General features: G+C 39.1%; 2 pseudogenes; both read left to right on the top strand.

The window, feature by feature from the left end:
* Window positions 1-5,852: 5,852 nt before the first annotated feature.
* On the top strand, window positions 5,853-6,750 carry LOC130042872 (olfactory receptor 4A15-like; annotated as a pseudogene).
* An 8,703-nt stretch (window positions 6,751-15,453) lies between these two features.
* On the top strand, window positions 15,454-16,369 carry LOC130044342 (olfactory receptor 4A47-like; annotated as a pseudogene).
* Window positions 16,370-27,366: the final 10,997 nt, after the last annotated feature.

The raw sequence follows: 27,366 nt of genomic DNA, 5'->3' as shown, positions 1-27,366 counted from the left end.
AGTACTCCATTGTGTAGATGTACCAAAGTTTCTTTAACCAGTCATCTGTTCTTGGGCATTCAGGTTTCTTCCAGTTTCTGGCTATTGTAAAGAGGGCTGCAATGAACAAACAAGTGCAGATGTCACTTCGACTATACATTTTTGCCTCTCTGGGATATATTCCCAGGAGTGGTGGCAATCATGTTTTTTAAAAACTCAAACTATGCCATAAATTTTCAGAACAAAGGTAGAATTGTGGACACCTAATTTTGGACAAGTGGCCAAGAATGAGAGGAAGAAAAGGACAAAGAAGCATATTTACCAAAACTTTTTAACCCAGAGCATGATTATTGGGTAAAATAGACTGACTTCTAATAACTTGCATACTTTTTTAGAAGTGGTGTATCATTCTCAGCTTTAATATTATAAGCGAAAATTTCTAGAAATGAGTATATATACTTTCTCCATTTTCTAAAATATTGTTAAATTAGTACAAATATAATAATTTTATAGTATTTGTTTAGTATAGTCTCAGTGGTTATTGGAATAAAGAAAATAAACAGTACATCATAAGGTACCAATTATTTCTTTTATATCTAAATATGCTGAATAAATATAAATAGAGAGATAGCACAGCGGTAGGGCGTTTGCCTTGTACGCAGTCAACATGGCCGACCCGAGTTCGATTCCTCCGCCCCTCTCGGAGAGCCCGGCAAGCTACCGAGAGTATCTCGCCTGCATGGCAGAGCCTGACAAGCTACCCGTGATGTATTCGATATGCCAAACACAGTAACAACTAAGTCTCCAATGGAGACGTTACTGAGCCCACTTGAGCAAATCGATGAAAATGGGAGGACAGTGACAGTGACATTTATAAATTGTTGCCTTTACAAGGTATCTTGTTTGAGGGCTCTTCATGGATTTTCTTTCTGTTGTTTTATCTTTTAATGGATAAATGATAAGTTTTGCATTACTGTGAATACACTATTACTGTCAATTTCCAAAATAGTTTTTTTTCATTATGAATGGAAGTTCTACACATTCATCAATAACTATTCGATTTTTCTCCACTGCAACCCATGTAACCATTTTTATGCATATGCTATCTTATTGCAAATGCTTTTTGCAGGTACTTCATAAAAGATCATAAAATATTTGTCCTCTCATTGTTCACTTTGTATAATATTTTAGAGATTCATTGGTGTTGTAATACTTATCGAAATTTTCTTACCTTCTGACACACTAATTAAACCATTTTAAAAAGAAAATCTCAAAACTTATATGGAAACCAATTTAGAAAGATTTAGATTCATATTAGACTTATCATGTACTTTTATGCATTTATTTTTTAAAATCTTATAATTATTGGAAATAAAGTTTATGAGTTGTGCTACAGTATCTTAAAGTGACTATATCTATGTCTATACACAAGTTATTACATAATATTTTCTCATTTTTAAAAATCTAACAGCTTCATTCTTATAGGTGATAATGAACAGCCATTGTATCTATCCCTCAGGTATTGATCCTGTGTGTCATGAGGAAAATGAGTGGACTTTTGGAAAATTCGTGTAAAACTATTGTAAAATTGAGGTGCTAATATTAATATAGGGAAACAAATAATTGAAAATGTGTTTAATTTTTTGGTGCTCATTTATTAGTAAATATTTTACCTATCAGAATTATTTGATTGAATCTTTAAAATCATTTCATATGTTTGGTGTCATTACATGTCTCCTTATATAGAGAACATGGATTAATTCGTCCAAGGTCATATTGTAAGTAGGTATAGAATCTTGCCCCTTCACACCCAGGTTCAAAATTTGAAACCAAACAAAATTAAAAAAATAAAAAACAAACAATTAAAAATGCTCCATGCAGGTAACAAGCCAATTAGTGCAAAATTACAGTTAAAACAACATAACATTGTCTGGGAGTCGGGCAACACACTGGTGTTTTACTCAGTGTTTTACTCAAAGTCAGTTGAGCTGCAATCACCTTGTATTTATTTACTTGGGTTTTGGGTCATTAATAGTGATTTCTCTTAATTTTAATATTATTTCTGGGATTTATCCTGTGCAGTTCTCAGGAAGCCTGAGGGTCTCTTACAACATTTCTTGGCCAACAAGAATCTGAGAATGAGGAGCAAAAAAGAGCTTAAAAAGTCAAAAAGAGCCCTCGTTTCTTGGATGATCTAGGCCACATTGGCAATCACAATCACAATCACAACCCTCTTGTTATTCGTTGATTTCCTCGAGCGAAATTCGTTGATTTCCTCCTTCGTCCTAGCCCTGAGATTTTTTTAAAAAGTGCTATATTCAAGGCTCTTTCAGAGTTAGGAGAATGAGACCCTTCATTGTTACTGGCATTTGGAATATTGGGTACGCCACGGGGAGTTTGCCAGACTCTGCCGTGTGGGCAGGTTACATTCGGTAGCCTGCCAGTTTGTCCAAAGTAGGAATGAGATGATAAGATGTCACGCGGCCGCAAATGCAGCCGCGCACTTCCAGGAGCTGGGTTTTATAGTCTCTGAGTCTTAGCCGTTGATGGGATTACACGGCTACAGGGGGGCAGTTGGTGGGTGTGACTCCTTGCCTACTGGAATTTGGAGGATCTGGGTGGAGGATACTCAGCCCCGATCCGAGTAGGTTTGGAGATCTCGGCCCCGGGACCCGCGTGGCTTTGTCCCTCTGCCGGTACCTTCATGTGTGCGGAGAGTGGTCTCAGCATGGTGGTGGCTGGTTCTGGAGGTCTTCGGCTTCCGGAACCCTGGTTGGGACGGGGAGGAAAACTCATCCCGCTTCCCTCCAAGGGGCCTTGGTGAGGACAGCCAGGCACAGGGGCAGTAGACTCTGCGCTGTTCTCTTCCAGGAGCTGGGTTTTATAGTCTCTGAGTCTTGGCCATTGATGGGATTACACAGCTACAAGGGGCCAGTTGGTGGGTATGACCCCCGCCTACTGGAATTTGGAGGATCTGGGTGGAGGATGCTCAGCTCCGATCCGAGTAGGCTTGGAGATCTCAGCCCTCGTGGCTTTGTTCCTCTGCCAGTACCTTCATGTGTGCGGAGAGTGGTCTCAGCATGGTGGTGGCTGGTTCTGGAGGTCTTCGGCTGCCGGAGCCCTCGTCGGGGTGGGGAGGAAAACTCCACCCACTTCTCTCCAAGGGGCCCTGGCGAGGACAGCCAGGCATGGGGGCAGGAGACTCTGTGCTGTTCATTGGCAATATTCAGGGAATTTCAGGGCTGTACCCTGCAATGGTTGTTGTCCATTGTGGAATTAGAGATTAAATTTGTATAGGAAATCCCCTAAACCTTTTCACTATCTATCTGGACCTCCAAATTATTCTTTTTTTTGGGAGAAGCTGATTTAGGTATTAGTTAGAACCCCCAAATTTTTTGAGATAATTTTTCTTTTCTTTCTTTTTTTGTGACAATCATTAAACAAAAGCAGTTGTTTATATGGGAAAGTTGGTGATTTTGCTATAGATACAAAAGAAACAGGGATAAAGTTTGATCGTATGTTTCAAATAGTCTGGAATGGAACACTGTTTCAGAGTCTACAATTTCTAATATGTTGATGAAAAAGTTTTGTGTGGAATTTTACTTTTTACATACTATGAAAGTTTTTATGTTGCATTAGGTTGTAAGAATTAGTATAGTGTGGATGTGCTTGTCATCTGGCATAGTTGTAAATCTACAAGATTTACATTTGTTCTCACTAAATATAAATAAATTTCAGGAAGCTCATGTGTTTGAATAAGAAATCTTTATTTTATTAGATATAATAGGCTATACTGGTTCTGTCCTTGGAGATCACCCTTGTCAGTTTTGGGATAACAGATCTGGGCATCCTTCATGTGAAGCATGCGCTCAGCTCTTTAGATTTCTCTGACCCCATGGAATGATTTTTAAGAGTCACCTATATTAGAAAGCCAGAGGGTATTGAAGAAAAATTAAAGAAATCATATATAGAAAATGTGGTCTTCGTAAAAGATATTCTAATAAAGAAAAAATTTTTATTGTTTATTAAAATGTCTCACACACAATAACTGTGTCTCCCAGATAGTACATAAGTCTCCCAGATACATATTTCTCCCACATAGAATATTGAGATCTCAACTGAAACCTCCTCATTGCAGGTGAAGAAATAAATTTGTGAATACATTTTGAGTCACTAAAGAAAAGACCCCATTTTCTAAAGAATTATTACACAGTGGTCTTATGTAGAAAACATTATGAATAATTCAGAACCATTTTAATATATTTTTAATGTAGACTGAAATGAAAGGTCTAATCTTTCCTTCATGTTGCATATTCCCCCCCCCTTTTTTTTGGTGAAACACCATGAGGTACAGTCGTAGATCCACAAATTTTTGTGCTTGGGTCTTGACTATACAATGATCAAACACCCATCCCTCCACCAGTGCCCATTTCCACCACCATGGATAATATCCCCCCCACCCCCATCCCCCCATCCCACCCTGCCTCTGTGGCAGGGCATTCCCTTTTGTTCTCTCTATTCTTTTGGGTGTTGTGGTCTGCAAAAGAGGCATTGAGTGGCAAACATGTTCAGTCCATAGTCTACTTTCAACATGCCTCTCCCCTCCTGGGAGGATCCTCCAGACACCCTTTATTTGGTGTTCCCCTCTCTATCCAAGCTGTCCTTTCCCATAGAATACCCAGCTGGCCTCTGAGCTATGGAGTAATCCTCCTGGTGCTGATCTCAGCTATTCTTGGGTATTAATCTCATATTTTGTTACTTTATATCCCCCAGATGAATGCAATCTATGTCTATCCCTCTCTTTCTGACTCATTTTGCTTAGCATGATACTTTCCATGTTGTACCACTTGTATGTAAATTTCATGACTTCAGCTTTTCTAACAGCTACATAGTACTCCATTGTGTAGATGTACCAAAGTTTCATTAACCAGTCATCTAGAACCATTTTAATTTTGACATGAACCTTAAAGTATTCTCAATTTAATCTTTGGTACTTTTATTTTTTTTTAAGTTCCATCTCCTGACAGAAAATCTCCTCTTCAGCCACCCTCCAGAACTCATGGCTGCTTCTCCCAGAAGAGAGCATAAAATGGGGCCCTCATAACCATTCCACCAGACTCCACGCTAGGCTGTTTTCACTTGGGGTGTTCCAGAGGGGGATGAGTGAGAGTCCTTCCCACCCCAAGGGACCCAACCCCAGCAGCCAACCTCCATTACCCAACCACCACAACACTCCAGGCCGCTTTCCAATGCTCGGGCCAAGCCTCACGCACGAGTGAATATATTCCTATACTGTGTGTCTGCTTTCGATAAGACATATCAAAAGACATAATTATAAGACACTCCCTATGCATTTTCCATAATTAACACACTATATTTGATGAGGTTCAGACAGTAGGCAACAAATCATAGAAATATGATATATATATATCTCGTCTTCCCCACATATATATATCAAATCTGAGATATATATATATATATATCAATCTTCCCCATACTTTCTTTCTACTTTTGGACATTATGGTTTGCAAGACAGATACTAATATATATATATATGTATATATATATATATATATATATATATATATCTCAGAGAGCTTGGCAAACCACAGAGAGTATCCCACCCACACAGCAGAGCCTGGCAAGCTACCCGTGGTATACTCTATGTGCCAAAAACAGTAACAATAATGGGTCTCATTCCCCTGACCCTAAAACAGCCTCCAATTCGGGATCGTTGGGAAAGACAAGCAAGGAGAGCTGCTAAAATCTCAGGGCTGGGATGAATGGAGACATTACTGATGCCCGCTCGAATAAATTGATGAAAAATGGGATGACAGTGACAGTGACAGTGGTTCTTCGACATCAGAGAATGCATGAAAAATAAGCACAATGTGACAGTTTATCCTCCTGGGCTTCTCAAAGAACTCTGAGGGGCAAAAAGTGCTGTTTGTCATATTCTTACACATCTACATTGTAACAGTACTGGATAAATTGTTTATCAGAGTAATCATCAAGACTAGCCAGTCACTGGGTTTGCTCATGTACTTCTTTCTGGCTGATTTATCATTTGTAGATATTGTGTGTTCTGTCATTACTCCCAAAATGATTGTAGACAAGGTTGAGGAGAAAAACAACAAAGCAAAGCATTTTCTTCCATGCTTGTATGACTTCAGTGTTCATAGTCATTTATTTGCTGGCGCAGAAGTGGTTCTATTGATAGCCATGGCCTATAACCAATATGCAGCCATCTGTAAACCTCTTCATTAGATGGGTATGTTTTCTCATACTGCTGGTGGCATGGACTGGAGGAATTCTCCAGTCCGTAGTTCTATTTCTCTTTATTTATTAGCTTCCTTTCACTGACCATATGTTATTTGTAACTTATTGTGTGATCTATACCCCTTATTGAAACTTGCAAGCCCCAACACCTTCTTCTTTCTCTGATAGTGGATGGAGAGGCAGTTTGCAGTGTTATTTTCTCCTTTCTCCTAATTTCCTGTGGGATTATATTACATTCCCACAAATCCCATCATTTGGAAGGGAAACAAAGCCTTGTATAATTTTGTATCTCACATTGCTGTTGCCATCCTGTTCTTTGCTCACTGTTTCTTCCTTTATACCTTTCCCAGTGATAAATTTATGACTGTGATTTAGCTTTTCTGACTCCCATGTTGAACCCTTTAATCAACACCCTGAGAAATGCAGAAATAAAAAAATGCCAAGAGGAAAATTTGGAGTAAAGATGTAAAATTTGTTGGAAGAGGACTTTAGCCTTCTTTCAGAAATTAATATTTATTTTATTTTTTATTTAATCACCATGAGATAGTTACAAAGCTTTCATATTTGAGTTTCAGTCATACAATGATAAAATACCCATCCCTCCACCAGTGCACATTTTCCACCACCAATATCTTCAGTATTCCCCCCTCCCCAGGTCTTGGTGGCAGGCAATCTTCTCCATACTTTCTTTCTACTTTTGGGCATTATGGATTGCAAGACAGATACTAAGAGGCTATCTTGTTTGAGCCTTGATCTACTTTCGGCACACATCTTCCAGCCCGAACTATCCCTCTAACCATCATTGACTTAGTGTTTCCTTGTCTATTCCAACTTCCTTATTCCCCAGCTCATGAGGCAGAGAACTACAAATCAACACCTCCAAACCTCGTAAATGTTAGGATAGCCATGATCAAAGATAAAGAGAGAACAAATAGAGGAGAGGATGCAGAGGGCAGAGAAAAGAAAGTAACATTAAATTGTATGTGGGAATAAAAGTTTGTTCAACAGTATGAAAAGCAAATGTGGAAGTTTCTCAAAATATTTCAGAGTTGAATTACCATATGTTCTTCTTGGAAATTAAGGTGAACAAAAAGCCCAGGCATCAACCAATCATTCCATGTCACCGTTGTGAAATAATTTTTTGAACGTACTCAAAAGCTCTTCAATCAGATAAATACGAAAGGTAAATATATCATGCCACATAAAATAAAATAATTATTTAATCAAGTTTTGTTTTTGCCTTGCACATGGCCGCCCGGGCCGCTCCGGGTTCAATTCTTGAGCCCCTCTCGAAGATCCCGGCAAGCTACAGAGAGTATCTTGCCCACATAGCAAGGCCTGGCAAGCTACCATGACATATTTGATATGCCAAACACAGTAGCAACAAGCCTCACAGTGGAGATGTTACTGGGCCCACTCGAGCAAATGGATGAACAAAAGGAGTACAATGCTACAGTACTACAGTGCATGTTTATAGATAATTATATGTAATAATAAGGAATTTCTGCTTTTATAAAAATAGCCCCTATACCATTTGCCAGAAAGAATGCATCAATTTATATTTTAACCAACAGTGTTCCTACTTCAAATACGTGTTATTTCTAATGTTTGTAATGTAAGCAATGGCAAACAAAAGCAAGAATAAACAAATGAGATTAAATCAAGTTAAATGCTCTCACAAAGCAAAATAATGCTACTTTCAGAACAAAGATAGCATACCAACCAATATGCACATAATATGATATATGTAATATATCATATATAAATTATATATAATATACTTGACAAGGGACTGATACCCAAAATGTATAAAGAATTTAACAACTCAACAATAGAAAAACAAGCAATCTAGTTAAAGCTGGACAAAAGACCTGATTAAACACTTCTTCATAAAAACCAATGAGGTGTCCAATCTCATTCCCTTCCTTCCTTCTTCCCTTCCATCCTTCCTCTTCTTTTCTCTCTTCCTCCTTACCTTACTTCCCATACCTGGTTGTGTTCAATGTTAATTCTTGGCTCTATATTCAGGGATCATTCCTGACAATGTTCAAGGGACCATGTGGTGCCAGGTGTCAAATTTGGATCAGTTGTTTGCAAGGTAAGTGCCTTACTGCTGTACTGTGTCTCCAGTTTTATAGATGAAGCTTTATCAAATAGATATTTGAATTTTGACTTCCACATGATAGAAGTTGGAAGAAATAGAGATGTTTTTAAAACTCGTAGTTATGGGTTGATATGTTCAGGGGATCAAATACTCTACATGGATATACAACCATCACTGTCACTTTTCTTGCATTGTTCATCGATTTGCTCAAGCAGGCCCAGTAACGTATCCATTGTGACAATTGTTACTGTGTTTGGCATATCGAATACATCACGGATAGCTTGCCAGGAATTATCTTGCACGTGAGATATTCTCAGTAGCTTGCCAGGCTCTTCGAAAGGGGTGGAGGAGTCGAACTCAGTTCAGCTATGATGGCCGCTTGCAAGGCAAATGCCCTATCCACTGTGCTATTGCTCCAGCCCATGCAAAATTATTGTATTATAAAAGAGTAGATATTAAATTTCTCACACATGCAAATTGTAACTAAGTGAGGTGAAGTATATGTTAACTGATTTCATCATGGTAATATTTCTATAGTGCATTTGTATATAAGAATTTCTTTTACACCTTAAACATGCAAAATATATATCAGTAGAGTCGCAGTGAAGTTGGGAAAACTGAAAAATAAAATAAAATTTAAAAATAATAAAATTCTGTGTAATGTCAGGAACGAGTCCATTTCTCATGAACATTGTCTTGTGAGATTCAGCTGCCGTCCGACATTTCCACACTCATGGTCGAAGTCGGTCAGCATTTGCGCCGCTTGGCTAATGTTTGATGTTATTAGAACGATGTCATCAGCAAAGCAGAGGTGGTGTACTTGCTGACAGTCTATCTTCAACCCCATTCCTTCCCATTCTAGTCATCGCATGAGGTTCTCAAGGGTGGCACTGAAGAGTTTCGGTGAAATGGTACCACCCTACCCTACCCCTCTCATCACATGGATGATCACTTCCTTGTAGAATGGTGAGGTCCTGGTAGTGAATCTGTTATATAGCTCACGAAGGATCTTGAAGTATTTGCTCTCAATGGGACAAACATCTCCAAAGGCAGCAGTTATGTGTACCTAGATCTCAACATGACAAATGACCTGGCACCTGAGCTGTGCAGGAGGAAGAGAGTGGTGTGGATCTGTGGAACATAAGGTAACAAATTAGGAGACTAACACCCAAGAATAGCCAAGATAAATATCAGGAGGTTTACTCCATGGCTTGGAGGCCACCTTCACACTTTAGGGGTAAAGGCAACCCAGATGTAGAAGGCAGCACCAAATGGGGGGTGTTGGGAGGATTCCCCCAGGATGGGAGAAAAATGCTGAAATTAGACTATAGACCAACCATGATTGCCACTCAATGCCTCTGTTGCAAACCACAGCACCCAAAAGGAGAGAGAGAACAAAAGGGAGTGCCCTGCCACAGAGGTAGGGTGGGATGGGGGGATGAGGAGGGTGGGCGGGATACTGGGATTAGTGGTGGTGGAGAATGGGCACTGGTGGAGGGAAGAGCACTGGTGGGGGGATGGGTACTCGATCATTGTACGATGGAACCCCAAGCATGAAAATTTGTAAGTCTACAACTGTACCTCGTGGTGTTTCACTAATAAAAAAAAGGGGGGGGAGCTGGAGCAATAGAACAGCGAGTATCCGGGTTCAATTCTCAGTATCCCATATGGTCCCCCAAACACAGCCAGGAGTGATCCCTGAGTGCAAAGCAAGGGTGTGACCCAAAAAGCAAAAAAAAAGAAAGCAAAAAAAAAAGAAATAGCTAAGAGGGCGAAGAACCTTCGACTCCAGGCACATTTCTTCGACTCCACCGTATGCCTGGGCAGAGATCTGGGCCCCATGAAAATAGGATGAGAATGCTATTCAGGTCTCCCAAAGAGGAATCAAAAGAGCTATGCTGAGAGTATCACGCTTCACTCAAGTGAGAGAAGGAATCCAGAGTTCCAACCTTTGTCACCAGTCAAGAATCAGAGATGCTGTCTCATTTGCCAAGGCATTGAAAATCAGATGGACTGGACATGTAATGTGATTTGGAGATGACTGCTGACATGGCCACCCACCTTTGAGAAGGTCAAACTTTGTCAAGACCCTTGAATGAAAAGTTTGAGGCAGTTTGTGTTTCTGGAGATAGCAGATGCCATTGACGAATGGAGACATACTGGTGCCTGCTGGAGCAAATAGTTGATTAACGGATGTCATCAAGTGATCAAAATTCCATGAATGATAGATAGATTATTTTTTTTCATATGCCATGCATATGTATATTTTGGATGGTGCTGTAGTGGAAGCAGAGAATGACAGTGTAACCAAGGGAGGTTTTCATATTTCTGCTCTTATGTTTTTATCTTCTACTCTCCAAGGAATGTGAGTCAGGAAAGGATCTGGGAAGCTCTTGAGACCTGTAGTTATTTTTTTATTTGTTTTCTATACCTTCATGTATGCACGTCCTGCTAAGATCTGCAATGACAAACCTCCATGTTTATTTTATACAGACATAATCCCATGCTAAACGCAGTGATCTACCCTCTGAGAAAATCAGAGAGAAATAGTATGAAGAAGAGAAGGCTGATCGGTAGCTAAGTTTGTAATAAGTAAATAAGTTTGTTAATCACTATTAAGAAAGTCTTTGACTGTTGGATCAATTTTCAGACTCTGCAGAAATCTGAAATATGACACAAATTTCCTTTTATTCGAAGAAGTTGTGATAATTATGATTAAAAAATTAATATTTTTGTATGTTAGTAATATGTTTCCCTAATGTAATGTATGCTAAATGATATTATTACATTTGTAGAGATGAAATGCATGTTTGTTAGGCTAAGCAATAGAGAAGGAAGTAAGCAAAGAGCATACAATTTATTATAATTCTTTTCTAAATTTACTTAAAAAAGAAAGTTTATTCTCATCTCTAAGTCAGATGTCTGTAATGAGATGGCTTAAATAGGTTTTCATTCTTTGTAAGTCAGTGATGTAAGCATAATAGTTTTAAAATATTTTATTTCTATCCACTGGAATTTTCCTTTTTGTGATTTGAGCTCGTTTTTCTTTTGTGATTGACTCCCCAGAGGACATGTAGGTCCTGTTTTATGTGATGATTATCCTAGCAGCATCTCTGGTATAGAGTAAACTTAGAATTAAAATTAGGTCCCAATGAATTTAATTAGGGAAGACTCATCCATGGAGATGGGCCAAGTGAATTACCTTACAGTATGTAGCCATTTTTTTCATATTATATACAGTAGCAGGTAGGACGTTTGCCTTGCACATGGCCAACCGGGCCGACCTGAGTTTGATTCCTCCGCCTTTGATTCCTCCACCCCTCTCAGAGAGCATGGAAAGTTACCAAGAGTATCTTGCCCACATGGCAAAGCCTGGCAGGCAAGCTACCCGTGAGGCATTTGATATGCCAAACACAGTAACAACAAGTCTCAAAATGTTACTGGGCCCACTAGAGCAAATTGATGAACAACTGGAATACAGTGATAGTGATAGTAATCCAAAGCTATATTTTCATTTCTAGTTATTTTTATTTATGAATGCTATATACTCACAGTGTTTTAAATATTTCAATAAGTCAATAAGTTCTAAAGAACTATGGTTATGCTATTTGTTTAGGAGACATAAATCAAAAAGGATTTTTCCAACCATGTTCATTTTTAAATGAAGGATAGCTTAAATATTGAGAAGCCATTTTTATTATTTTTTTTTACTGAAAAACTATGAGACACAGTTACACATCTTTCATGTTTGAGATTCAGCCATACAGTGATCAAACACCCATCCCTCCACCAGTGCAAATTTTCCAACTACCAATATCCCCATTATCCTACACATCCCAATTCTCACCCTGCTTATATTGCAGACAATTTCCCTGATACTCTCTCTCTACTTTTTGGGCATTATATTTTGCTCGAATTTTCCCACCACCATTCAAGCCTGCCTAATGGGGGCAGACATTAGATCATTTATTATCCATTGTGCATTTTGTATATCATGCTTCTGTGATTCTAAGATTGTAAATGGTTGGGTTTCAGAACATCCCTGTAGGGAACTAATCCATTTTGGGATTCAACTGGGAGTTTCTGGACCTGGGCTGTTGGTACACTAAGATGGAGCCCAGACGCAGGTTGTGGGCATGACATCCAGTCTCAGGAGCAGATGGGAAGCCGAGGCAGGACAGCCAGACTCTGCTGCCACGATGCAGCTTGGAGACTTAGTCCTGGAGCCTGCATACCTGTGCCTTACTTGTGGAAGCTCTTGGTCGCCAAGATTTCATCTGGAGTAGCCCTGCAGTGCAGTTGGTTCAAATGTAGACAAGGTGTTTATAGACCTTTTCCCTTACCTCAGAGACTGTTTCATATACCAGTACTTGAATGGATTTCTGAATAAATTCAATGGTGAATTCAAATCATATGTATAGTACATTAGATATTTTGCATTTGTAAGGCAAGTCTAAGGTCAGATATGTGTTACAGTGGCGACCGGCCATTACAATTCTTTTCAGGGCACAAGTTCAAAGTTATTTCTCTGCTTCATTTTTATTGTTAAAAACAAATTTTCAGAGATTTATCCAAAAACAGTCCACAGTTTCCTCTTACAAAGTGGACTTTTTGGCTGGCCCTTCAACTTCGTCTTCTCTCTTGAACATGTATCCCATTTCCTTGTCTTTGTGGATATTTTTTGGGGGGGTTTATTTTGCTTGGAAATTTTCACTCTTGAAAAGTCAATGTTCTCTCTTGAACACATTTCTCCTTTTTCTCTCACATCTTTCTCAGTAAGTTTTGTTCAATAAGAACTACCTTGCTTTCACTATTTCACCTACTTCTGAAATTCTTTCTCTGAGGAAAAGACTACATATCTGCTATGCCTGTGCTATGCCTGTGCGGAGTTGGGACTGACTTGATTTAGTCCAGGCATTTCACAGGGCTCTGAGAATTAAGGTGTGTCTAGGTAAAGGTGTTAACAAATACTCTTGGAGCTGAATTTCTTCGCTCCCCACTTTACTGAGTCATGGACAGTAACTCCCTCTTCATATTTCCTAAATAAAACAATTTTTCTTCACTAAAAAAAGCAGTCCTTTTTTCTAACTAAAAGTGTTGAGCTCATACCTGTTTTTCATTAGGAAAAATGCTGATGGCATTTTTGCCATCAGCAATTTGGGATACAATTTGGGATCTCTTTGTTCAGATCCTTTGTGTGGTTGTCAACTAATCTGTATATGTTTTGAAAATCCTGATACTCTAAAGGTGATATTTTTGCAAAACAACTGAAATGAATATCATTTTTTTTCAGGCTTAGAAAGAGTTGGTCACATGGACAAAGTTCAAGGAGGGATGATGGCTCCTGAATTTTCCTTCTTTCTGTATACAGAGATGGCTTTGCTGTTTGGGAGAAGGGAGAAGCCCACTATTCAGTAGGTAGTTGGAATGTTCATCTCATCAGACAGAGTTACAGGAACATTTTTAATTCAAAGATTTCTTAATTAGACTTTACACTTTCAAGAAACAAATTGGCATTTGAGAACTCATAGTTTCTTCAAAATTTCTATAGTGTTATAGACATAGCTTTGCAATGTATTCTTGGTTATTTTCATATTGTGATGATTGATCATGATTTTTATTTATCTAACATATGTATTCTTTTACTTTTGGGTGTCCATTTCCTGTAATGACATTCTCAATGGCAACCGGGTCTGTTCTCAGCAGGACGTTGGACTCTGTAGTTTCAGAGATGAAAACCAGGACCTCACACTTGCAAAGCATCAGTCATACCACTTGAACCACATCTCCAGACTCTTATATCAGGGTTTTAATTTTTAAAAGTAAATTTAAATATAACTATTTGGGCATATCTTAGAGAGCTCTTCTAAACAATTTCACAATCTACAATCTTGTATGTATTGGAAGAAAATCATTATACTTAGATTATTTTTTACAAAGTCACAAAGGTATTTATGATTGAACTTCTGGCATACCATGTTTCAACACCAATACCTTCACTCCAGCATCTACTACACTACACCAAAGTCCCGAGTTTTGCTTCTTTCCCCCGTCTGCTTCTCTAGCAGGTACATTTCTCCTCTACCAGTATCCTGGTGTATCCTTCCCTAACCTAACTACCCCCAAACTCACCCCCTGCCACTCCTACTATTGTGACAAGCTTTTCCTTTTCTTTGTTTTGATTGAGTCACCATGAGATACAGTTACAAAGCTTTCATGTTGCAGTTTCAGTTATACAATGATTAAACACCCATCCCTCCACCATTACACATTCTCCACCACCAATGTCCCTAGTATACCCACCCCTTTTCTAATCCTCCCCCTGCCTCCATGGCAGACAATTTCCCCCATACGATGTCTCTAATTTGGGGCATTATGGTTTAGAATACAAAGAGGTTATCACATTGGTCCTTTGTCTACTTTTTTTTTTTTTTGCTTTTTGCTTTTTGGGTCACACCCAGCAATACACAGGAATTACTGACTCATGCACTCTGGCAGTGCTCAGTGACCATAAGGAATGGTAGGAATCCAACCCAAGGCAAATGCCCTACCCCCCGAGCTTTCACTCCAGTTCCCCCTCCCCTGCTTTCTACTTTCAACACACATTTCCCATACCAAACGATTCTTCACCTATCATTGTCTTTCTATATATTCCAGTTGCCTTCTCCCCCAGCTTATGAGACAGGCTTCCAACTATGGGGCAGTATTCCTGGATCTTCTGACTACTGTACTTGGGTGCTGTGACAAGCTTTTAATGAAGACCAATTTACCTGATTTTTGTTTCTATTGCCTTTGGGCATTTGAAATTCTCCTTCAAATTTTCTTTATATCCGGCATATGAGAAAGAACATACTGAGTCTGTTCCCCTCCCTCTTATTGATTTCACTCAATTTCAATCAATAAATACTCTTCAAATTCAACCCTGTAGCAGCAAATTGCTTAACGTCAACATTTTTCTATAGCCAAGTAGTGTGTTATCCAAATTTTTGAGTGAAAAAAAAAACCTTATAATTTCAGAATGTCACACTAAATATTATCATTATAGCTAATTTCTTCTCCTGACCTCTACAAAGAGACAGACAGAAGAACCAATGGAGCAAAGGAACAATGTGACTGAGTTTGTCCTCTTGAGACTCACTCAGAGCATCCAAGGTCAGAAGATATTATTTGTTGTCTTCTTGCTGTGCTACATTGTGACAATGGTGGGGAACGTGCTCATTGTCATTACTGTGATGGTCAGTCCAACCCTGGATGCCACTAAGTACTTTTTTCTTGGCAACTTATCACTCATGGATGCTAGTTATTCAACTGCAATCACCCTAAATATGATTATAGATTTACTCTGTGAGAAGAAAATCATTTCCTCCAGGCCTGCATGAGCCAGCTTTTCATATGGCACTTTTCTGGGGGTTCTGAGATTTTACTCCTGGTGGCCATGGCCTGTGATTGCTATGAGACCATCTGTAAGCCCTTGCATTATTCAACAATTATGAATAAACAAAAGTGTATGTTGTTGCTGCTGTTGTCCTGGTTTGGGGGCTTTTTGCATGCTGTAGTTAAACTCTTTCTGTTTACAAACTTCCCTTCTGTGGTCCCAATGTCATTGACCATTTTGGCTGTGACATGTACCCCTTATTAAAACTTGCCTGTACTGATACCTATATTATTGGTCTCACTGTGATTGCCAGTGATGGGACAATTTGTGTGGTCATCTTTGTGCTCTTGCTCATTTCCTATGGGGTTATTTTGCGCTCCCTAAAGAACGTTAGTCAGGAAGGGAAACGGAAAGCCTTGTCCACCTGGGGCTCCCACATTGCTGTAGTGGTCTTCTTCTTTGTCCCCTGCATTTTTATGTATGTGAGACCTCCTACCACCTTACCTATCGATAAATCCTTGACTGTGTTTTACACAGTTTTACACCCTTTGTTGAATCCACTAATCTATACTCTGAGAAATGTAGAAATTAAGAATGCCATGAGAAAGCTCTGGATCAGAAAAAGAAAATAAATCTGGGGGTGGGGAGGTGGAGGGGAGGGAGTATTGTCTGCATAGTAAAGAATTGCTCCTCCCAGTGGCCCATGTGAGTATTTGTAGTAAATTTCTTCTAAATTTAATAATCTGGGAATAATATCATTTTATGTGAATGCTTTATAGCACTGTAGCACTGTCCTCCTGTTTTTCATCGATTTGCTCAAGCAGGCACCAGTAACATTTCCATTGTGAGACTTGTTGTTACTTTCTTTGGCATATCAAATATGCCACAGGGAGCTTGCATGAGGACGGGATACTCTCACTAGCTTGCTGGTCCTAGTAGTAGCTAGTAGTAGTAGCTAGCTTACTCTTCGAGAGAGACAAAGGAATCAAACCCGGGTTGGCCGTGTACCAGGCAAACACCCTTCCTGCTGTGCTATCACTCCAGCCCTACGAATACTTCAAAAGAACTAATATATATTTTGAAGATGTTTATATATATTTTAGTTAGTTATGTACACATCTTATTTTTTTGTATTCTAGATATTTTCTAAATGTTCATTTTGGTCATTTTGCATAGCACATTCAGATATAATGATGGTTTAGATATTTAATGTAAATCATATATACAGTTAATATATTACATGAATTTAATAAACAAGGGAGATCGCATAAAAGTAATAATTACTTATTTTTAAAATTCAAAATTCATTTTCTTAAGTGTAGCATTCTTTTCATGGTATGTTTTCATATAGTACATTATCCTCCCAGATTCTCTGTATCTGATAATACTTCTTTAGTTTTTTAAATAGCCTGATGTATTTTTTAAATATACATTTATTTCACCTGTAAGCTTCAGTCAAAATTTAACTGGAGTTCGTAAGTCACATGCCAACTCCAGGAAAAAGGTTTACTTCCTTAAACCTTATGTTTTTTATTGTTGTTTATAATGTGTCATAGCCTTCTAGAGGGACCTTTTTTTTTTACAAAAAAATGTACAATCTGAATTCCTTTAGCTTTCTATATGCAGTTGAAAGTGACACAAATATTTATGTGATACCAATATCAAGAAAGAATCAATTAATGCCAGTCTTGACTATCATTCATGGAACTCAGAATATTGAGTCATAAGGAGTTCAGAATATAATGTTTTATTTGACAATATCTCATCTATAAGATGCTCTCTCACTTAATTTAATCATGCTTGAAAATGATAGTTTGTGCTTCCAGTGGAATGGGAAGTATGTGATGGAAGGATTTCTTGATATCATTTTCTTATTTAATCTAGATTCATTAGTGGCTCAGACTGTGTTATAGATCAATATTCACTTGAAAATCTCTCTAATAAAACCATATATCCTAATTTTTGTCGATATGATGGAAGTCTCTAATTTCATCTCAATGTCTTCCCAAATCATGCTATTTCAAATTGTATGTTTGACAATATCAGAGTTCATGTAATTGAGTACTCCAGCTGTAGACATATCTGTAGACTGAATATTTGTGTTCAAAAATTTCCTAAGTTAAATCCTTTATGAAGAGATTATTTTTGTTTGTTTATTTATTTGTTGGCTTTTGGGGGTTACACCAATGATGCTAAGGGGTTAGTTCTGGCTCTGCTCTCATCAACAACTCCTGGAAGTGTTTGAGGATTTATATGGGATGCTGAGGATTAAACCTGGGTTGGCCATGTGCAAGGCAAATGCTCTAGCCACTATTGCTTCAGCCCTGAAGGATGGTCTTTAGAGATTTGATCTCTGGGGACATGATTAGGTTGCAAGGATGGATCTTTTATTCATGTTTTTAATTCCTTTATTACAGAGACCCCAGAAAGCAAAAAGGAAGAAGGATCAATAAATTGAAAAAAAAGGGTCAATTTTATGATAACTGATATGTTAGACTTCAGTGAACTTATGTTGTACATACAAATGTTGATTTTGCATAACTGAAATGTAACATTATACAACAATTTCAATATACTAAATTGTCCTAAAAATAAAAGAAATATACCCCAGAGGAATTTTAGAATCTTCCGCCTTGTGTGACAAATGAAGATGATTACCTATGAAATTGGAATGCAGAAGCTGAATCATCTGTCACTTCAGTTGGATTTTTCTGCCACTAGAACTGAGAGAAATACTTGTTCAGCCACCCATTCTCTGGAATTCTGTTTTAGTAGCTACATAGAAAAGATAGACATCTGCTTTTATTTGAATTTGCATTTATTATTTTAGATGACGAGATAAAAATCTTCTGTCCATTAGTTCTCAAGCTGTTTGAAGTTAGGGGAAGTTGTTAGAAGATTTTGAGCTGTCAGTCATTTATGCTATGTCTGGAAAATGGAACATGCCCCCATAAATTAGGTCAGCCACTTGTATTCTTGAATTCTTCATTTATTGAAAGGAGAAATTTCAGTTATACGTTTTTTGTAGAATAACACTGTTCTGTCCTCCCTGCATAGCCTCAGGAATAGTTGATAGTTTATTGGACTGAGGAAAAAAGAAAAACACCTTAAGAGGTGTTTTGACCTTGGGCAGTCAGGAAGGGCTTTCTTATATTGATTTGGCTACCTGACTGGGTGGAGTGTCAGCCCAGACTAGAAGGGAGCTGGAGAATGAGAGAGCAGGTCTGAAAGATGGACCACTAAGAGACTACCAAGGAGAACTTGTGCTTGAGAGAACCTAGGCCCTCCATAACATAAATTTCTCCTTTGGGATAAACTTCCTTGTAATAAACTGCTACAAAGATCAAACCGGCCTGGCCCTCATCTCTTCCTTCGTCTGCCCTTGGCCAACAGCCGTCCCAATCCAGGCCACACACAGCTGCTCTAGGGCACTGAAACTGGGTGGTGATATAGAGCTGTCCAGAGAGCCCGCGAACACACAACCTTCTGCGTGCATAGTTTTTTACACGTTTTGATGAGATATTACTAGAAGCTATATCAATTAATGTATACCTGTAAACAGCTATCAACATTTATTCTTGTTTGATATCTGTTACAATTATTTTCATACTATTTAGTTGTAACTACAGTTATTTTTCCATAAAGTTGCTATATTGTATGTTTCTTTGTTTGTTTTTTGGGTCACACCTGACAATTCACAGGGTTTATTCCTGGCTTTGCACTCAGGAATTACTCCTGGTGGTGCTTGAGGGACCATGTGGGATGCTGAGAATCAAATCTGGGTCGGCTGTGTACAAGGCAAACACCGTACCTGCTGTACTATCTCTCCAGCCCCAAGTTGTTATATAGTAATATTATTTTACTTTTATCCGTCATATTACTTTTGTTAATTCTACGTTCTCCCTATATTTTTATAAATGCTAATCTTGGTCATAAAAAGAACTCTTGTAAAACATTATTTCTTTAATTCATCTAGACTTATATTTGAACCCATGAGAAAATATCTAAACCTGTTTTTTGTCAAGGAAGTAAAATAATTTGCCAACATTATTATTAGTACCAATATAAATTCAGCTGTTGTCTTTTGGAAATGTAAAATTTATTACACCTAGAGTTTCAGTTGTGAGTAAGGTGTATTTTCTACTCTCCATCTTCCTCTTTTTTATCATCCTCATCCTTTTAAATTACTTCTCCTTCTTTGTTGTGTTTTCCTAAAATAACAAGTTGTAGAGGTAAACATATCTCATTTATTTTTCTTTTTTGGCAATACTCAGAACTGACTTCTGTCTCTGCACTTATGAATTACTCCTGATAGTGCTCAGGGGACCATATCAGATGGCAGGGATCAAACTCAAGTTCGCTAAAGGCAAAGCAAGGACTTTACCTGCTATAATATCTCTCCAGCCTCTCTAAATATTTATAACAGAAAAATAAGTTCTGCTTTAAATGAACCAAATGCAAATTTTATAATTAAAAAATACTAAATTAAAAATGCTCATAACAAAATGGAGATGAAAAGGAAAAGCATCAGTAAATTTCTGAATAAGATTCCCTTATTTTCCCCTTTCCTCCTTTAGCTTAATTTTGCTCCTTGCACGTCGGATTTCTTTAGTGGTCAAGTATTTCTATATGTCATCTACTTAGTCTATCCTAATTAGTCACATTTTATTTAATTTTTAAAATTTTTAAAAAAATTTTAATTTTAATTTTTTTTAATTAGTGAAACCACCATGAAGTACAGTTGCAGACTTACAAACTTTTGTGCTTGGGTTTCAGTTACACAATGATCGAGTACCCATCTTTCCTCCAATGCCCATTCTCCACCACCAATGATCTCAGTAGCCTTCCCACCCCACCCCCCCACCCCGACCCCAGCCCATCTCTGTGGCAGGGCATTCCCTTTTGCTCTCTCTTTGCTTTTGGGTGTTGTGGTTTGCAATAGAGGTATTGATTGGCCATTGTGTTCCTACTTTTAGCATGCATCTCTCATCCCGAGGGAATCCTCCACACACCCTTTACTTGGTGTTCCTTTGTCTATCTGAGCTACCTTTTCCACCAGCATGTGCTTCCGGCTTCCAAACCATGGATAAGGATCTCCTGGCACTTATCTCAGCTATTCTTGGGTGTTTGTCTCCCATTTTGTTACTTTATATTCCCCAGATGAGTGCAGTCTTTCTATGTCTGTCCCTCTCTTTCTGATTTTTTTAAAATACAACAAATGTTTAATGAGCAAATTCGTCTTAGCAAATATGAAACTGCCAGTGAGGGGGTCAGGTCAAGGCAGGGGTGGGGGCACTAAGAACTAACTAAGAAATCAGGGAGGGCTGGGGGCCAGGGCCAGGGCACTGGGCAGACAACAAAATTTAAAATATTTTGCCCATAAAATATAAACATGCTTTTTTCTACAGCCGGGAAGTAAAGGTGGGGTGGGGGTGGGGTGTTGATGAGAGGATGTTGTGGGGCGAGGCGCCGTGGGTCCCGTCTGCCCTGTCCTTCTGTGTACCACTCGCAGCCCTCCGACCTTCTGTGCCTGTGGGTGCTTGTCATGTGCACATCCCCAAGCCTCCCTCCCCCCTGCACCCCCAATGTTGCCATTCATGTTGCTGCCAGCTATTGATTGGTGTCACTCTTCTGCCCGTGTCACATTTTAAAATAATTCTTTCATATTCTAAATATTTATTTTTAGTTAAAAAACTTTTTTTTATTACTGTTATCAATATATAATACTGCCATATTGGTGACTCTTTCAGAGTCAGGGGAATGAGACCCATTGTCACTTAATCACTTAACTTCCCGTTAGTCATTGATTTGCTCAAGCGGACCCCAGTAACGTCTCCATTTGTCCCTGTTGTGTGCTAGTGTAGCCCAATGGCATCTGTTCGCTCTGGGAAGATGAAGAACCTCAAACTGATCATTCATGATCTTGATAAAGAAGTCTGACCATCTGGTAGGTGGGCGGCCACGCAGTCTTTTGACATCCCATGGAATCCAGTAGGTAACAGCTCTAGTCCAGCGGTCATCTTTAAATCTCATTACATGACCAGCCCATCTGATTTTTGATGCCTTGGCAAATGAGACAGCGTCCCTGATTCTTGATCGTCGATGGAGGTCGGAACTTCGGATTCTTTCTCTCATTTGAGTGAAATGTGATATTCCAAGCATAGCTCTTTCAATTCCTCTTTGGAGACCCGAATAGCATTCTTATCCTGTTTACATAGGGCCCAGGTCTCTGAGGCATATGTTGATGCAGGAAGAACAGTGAAATCAAAGAGATGTGCCCGGAGCCGGAGGTTCTTCGTCCTCTTAGCTATTTCTTCAACGTTCTTGAAGGCGTTCCAAGCCGCTCTCTTCCTCCTGCGCAGCTCGGGTGCCAGGTCATTTTTCATGTTGACTTCTCGACCTAGGTACACATAGGTGTTGCATTCGGAGATGGTCGTTCCATTGAGAGCGAATGGGGCATCAGGAACGAGGCTGTTTCTCATAAATGTTGTCTTCGTAAGATTCAGCTGTAGTCCTACCTTTCCACACTCACGGTCGAAGTCGGCCAGCATTTGTGCCGCTTGTCTAATCTTTGGTGTTATTAAAACAATGTCATCAGCAAAGCGGAGGTGGTGTAGTTGCCGACCATCTATCTTCACTCCCATTCCTTCCCATTCTAGTCTTCGCATGATGTTCTCGAGGGTGGCACTGAAGAGTTTCGATGAAATGGTATCACCCTGCCGAACCCCTCTCTTGACATCAATGATTACTTTGTAGAATGGTGAGATTCTGGTAGTGAATCCGCAATACAGCTCACGGAAGATCTTGATGTATTGGGCTTGAATGCCCTGATTGGCTAGGGCTTCAATGACTGCTTCAGTCTCAACAGAATCTAAGGCCTTCTTTAAATCAATGAACGTTAAAAAGAGTGGCATCTTGAACTCCCAAGAAACCTCAATGAGCTTGGTTATCGTGTGAATATGGTCGATGGTGCTGAATCCTTTGTGGAACCCGACTTGCTCGCATCGTAGCGTGTGAAGAGCCTAGCCAGCGTATTGATGAGTACTGACAGCAGGTTCTTTAGGTGTTCAGGTCTGACCTTGTCTGGGCTGGGCACTGTTCGTTTCTTTACCGATGAAATGGTGTGTCAGATTTCGGAAGGGAGAACGTTGGGAACGACATATCCATCCTGTGGAATTTGGTATGTCGTCAAGTGGACATGGCTATCGAAGAGATTTGAGTAGAAGTCATGGATAATCTTCTCCATTGCCATTCTGGAGGATGTGATGGATCCATTAAGACGTTGGAGGACAGTCATCTTGGTCTTGAAGGACAGACGGGCGTTACGAATACTTTTCCCAGCTTCTGCCGCATCTACCGGCACTTCTGCTCTTCTCTCTTTGAGGTCTTCCTTGATCGCATCTCTGCACTGCTTTGCGAGCTCGGACGTTAGCTTGTGGTTGCCTGAGGCATGTGCCAAACTACACTGGCGAATCAGCTCAAGAGTTTTCGAAGACGGTCATTTTTTTGTGGCTATCTCTCTCTTTGTACTTACTGGTTTTGGCATATCAAATACACCACGGATAGCTTGCCAGGCTCTGCTGTGTGGGTGGGTAGCTTGCCCGGCTCTCCGAGAGAGATAGAGGCTTTTAGGGCGACCTCTAATCGCCCTTGCAAGTGTTGCCATGGTTCAAACCATATTTGAACCCTATCAAATATGGTGCAGTAATCTTGTACTGGTGTCTTATGATGTGTTTGAAGAAGAGGCTGATAAAATCTCAAGGCCAAACTAGGCTGCCAAAACAAAGAAGGACAAAAATGACTGTCTGTACTTTCAATGCATGTATGCTGGCATTGGATGTATCCATCAAGGACCTGATGGAACAAGAGTGAAAGATCAAGTATGGCATCATTAGTCTGACCGACACGAGAAGGCATCAATCACCTGACACCGTTTTTGACACTGGAGAAGAACTGTTCCTTGGAACATGCAACAAAAGAGGTGTCAGTGGTGTCAGTGTCCTTGTCAACATGAACTTATCTGTAACATCGATTCATTCAAATGCCTAACAACCCGAATTGGACAATTACACTTGAATAGATGTGGCTCAGTGCCAGCAGTTTCTCTCTTCGTTGTCTATGCACCAACATCCATTTATGATGAAGGAGAAATTGAGAAGTTCTACTTGGAGCTGGAGAAGTTCTATAAAGAACACACCTTCTACAAGATCATTGTTGGTGATTTTAATGTCAAGATAGGACTGAGAAGATTAGCCGAAGAAATCCACATTGGGACCCATGGCCTAGAAAGGAAGGAACAGGGTGAGAGACTGTCTGAGTTCATCATGTCAACCAAGATCATCCATGATAAATCACAATTCCAGAAGGCCAAATCTAAACATTGGACATGGGAGTCTGCCGGTGGATGTTTCCACAATGAAATTGACCATATCATATTCAATAGAGGGTTTTGCCTGACCGATGTCACTGTTGTCCCAAAATTCCAAACAGGATTGAATCCCTGTCTTCTTTGTGCAAAATTCTACTTCACAGAACGGGGAGAAAGGGCTGTAACATTTAAGAAGAGAACTCCCAGAATAACCACCAACTGGGAGCTCTTTGGCACTATTGCAGCAACATTAGAAGATGCCGTCATTGACAACATTGACGAAGAATATGAGACTGGTTCAGCACCTCCATGATTGTGTGACGAATGCCAAGAGAGATAGTCACAAAAAGATGACTGTCTTTAAAAACTGTCAAGCTCATTCACCAACGTGGCTTGGCGCAAGCCTCAGGCAACCGCAAGTGAACTTCTGAGCTCACAAAGCAGTGCAGAGAAGCAATCAAGGAAGACCTCAAATAGAGAAGAGCAGCAGTGCTGGCAGATGCAGCAGAAAAGGGAAAAGCATTCACAATATCTGCCTGTCCTTTGCCAACTACAAGACCATGATTACTGCCCTCTGACATCCTGATGGATCTAACATATCGTCCAGAAGGACAGTGGAAAAGATTATCCATGACTTCTACTTGGATCTCTTAGATAGCTACGTCCACCAGCCCACATACCAAATACCGCAGGATGGATATTTGTTCCCAATGTTCTCCATTCCAAAATCCAACATGCCATTTCTGTCAGTAAAGAAGCAACCAGCACCCGGCCCAGACAAGGTCAGACCTGAACACCTAAAGAACCTGCCATCAGTACTCATCAATACACTGGCTTGGCTCTTTACATGCTCCCTATCTGAATGCAAGTTTTCGTACCAATGGAAAACCAGCAGGACTGTACTACTGTACAAGAAGGGAGACATCCACAACAATATGCAACTATCGCCTGATCTGCCTGTTTGCTATTGTCTATAAGCTGTTCACTCGAGTCATCCTGAATAGGATCGGCAGAACACTAGATGAAGGACAACCAAGCCAAGTTCCGAAAAGGGTTCAGCACGATTGAACATATCCACATGATAGCCAAGCTCATTGAGGTTTTTTGGGAGTTTAAGATACCTCTCTATCTAACATTCATTGATTAAAGAAGGCCTTTGATTCTGTTGAGACTGAAGCGGTCATCAAAGGCTAGCCAAACAGGGTGTTCAAACTCAATACATCAGGATCCTCTGTGAGCTGTATTATGGATTCACTACCAGGATCTCACCATTCTACAAGGAGGTGATCAGCCATGTCAAGAGAGGGGTTCAGTAGGGTGGTTCCATTTCACCGAAACTCTTCAGTGCCACCCTTGAAAATGTCATGCGATGACTGGAATGGGAAGGAATGGGAGTGAAGATAGACGGTCGGCAACTGCACCACCTCCGCTTTGCTGATGACATTGTTCTAATAACACCAAACATTAGCCAAGAGGCACAAATGCTGGCCGACTTCGACTGTGAGTATAGAAAGGTCGGACTACAGCTGAATCTCACCAAGACAAAGTTTATGAGAAACAGTCTCTTTCCTGATGTTTTATTTGCTCTCAACAGAATGAACATCTCTGAACGCAAGTTATGCATACCTAGGTCGAGAAGTGTATATCTACATACTCAAATCAGTTCTGAACTTCTGTAGTTCTATATTCCCACTTTTAGGTGAATATTTCATTGATCAGATCTATACTTAAGACCACATATATGTTTATATATGACCATGCACAGAAAACAGATGGTAGTGGCAAAATTTAGATAAATATTTAACTAATCACATGAATGCATTTTTATGTAATATATTTAGATGTCTGTGCATATATTCTGTATGTATATATTATGTGTTCATTCAAATACCTGTGTTTATGCAGAAGGATGTATGTTGCCATCCATTGGTCTTTATCTGACCAGGTATGAGTTTACGCAGAACTTGATTGAGCAATTCTTTTGTTCTATGTGGTATAATTTGAAGACACCCTTGGCATTTAACTGATTATCGCAGAACTTTTAAGTGGAGTCAAAGATGATTTCATTCATAAAATTGATGACTAGGAACGAATGGCTGAATAAATGGGATCATCTGGTTTACCTCTTTTTCTATGAGATTCATCTCATTTTCTGTACCAATAAAATCTCTCCTATATATCTTTATATAACTTTGTATCTCTAAGACACAGTTTTTCCTTTTCTTTCTTATGTAGATATAAAATCTCTCTCTGTCCTTGTTAGATTTATAAAATGGCATTGCAAAAGATCTGGAATTAAAGTAGAAGCAATGAGGTCCAGTTAAGTTTCATCATATAGTGACATCAATCAGCTTGATTCAAGGAACTCAAGTTGTAAATTTAGGGGCCAGAGACAGTACAGCAGGTGAGGCCTTACAAGTTGTTGACCTGAGTTTGATGCTGGACACCCCACTGAGCAGTGCTTTGAGGAATCCTGAGTACAGGTCCAGAAGTAAGCTGGGTTTAAAGAAGGAAGAAAATCCCAGATACTCCTAACCAATAATATTGGACTTGAGTATCTATATTTGTATTGCATTTCCTGTAATCGCAAAGTTTACTTCATTGTAGTACTAAAAAGAAATCTGATTATTTACAAAAGTTTCTTCTTGGTGGATAGTGAATCCCATTTGTTGTTTCCTGAAAAAGTCAAGTGTATCAAGGAAGTTCTACCTAGATGGAAGATAGAAAAAAAAGGCTATTTGTGGTTTTTAGAGCTACGTAAGCTATAAATTAAAAAGAGCACAACAAATATATTTCTTCTTTGCATTGTGAGGTTTTATATTGGTATTAGTAGCATACAAGCCAAGTACCTCCTATACTATCTCTTAAGTCCCCATCTCCAAATTATATCTAAGAAATGAAATACTTAATTACAGACTTGAATACTCTCCAAAAATCTATCCTAAAAATTCCTGGTTTCATGTTCTGTAATGCCTTGAAATGTGTACATTTTATCTTTTCCTATCTCCAGTTATTATTTTTATTTAATTTTATTTAAATATTTCTGCATATACCCTTGAGATATAATATATTTGCATGTATTATATAAAATATAATATATTTATATGCATTATATAAAATATAATATAATAACAAATATATTACATATAAATTAAAAAATGGTTCCTTCAAAAGTAAGATAACATGGTTTTCTTAAATAATCAAGGACATGATACAATCTACATAAGATACTAAATGATTCTGGTAAAACAGAGAACAATT

The sequence above is a fragment of the Sorex fumeus genome, unplaced genomic scaffold (genome assembly GCF_029834395.1).
Source record: "Sorex fumeus unplaced genomic scaffold, SorFum_2.1 ptg000007l, whole genome shotgun sequence".
NCBI classification, from domain to species: domain Eukaryota; kingdom Metazoa; phylum Chordata; class Mammalia; order Eulipotyphla; family Soricidae; genus Sorex; species Sorex fumeus.
This window is presented reverse-complemented; position numbering and strand designations above follow the sequence as displayed.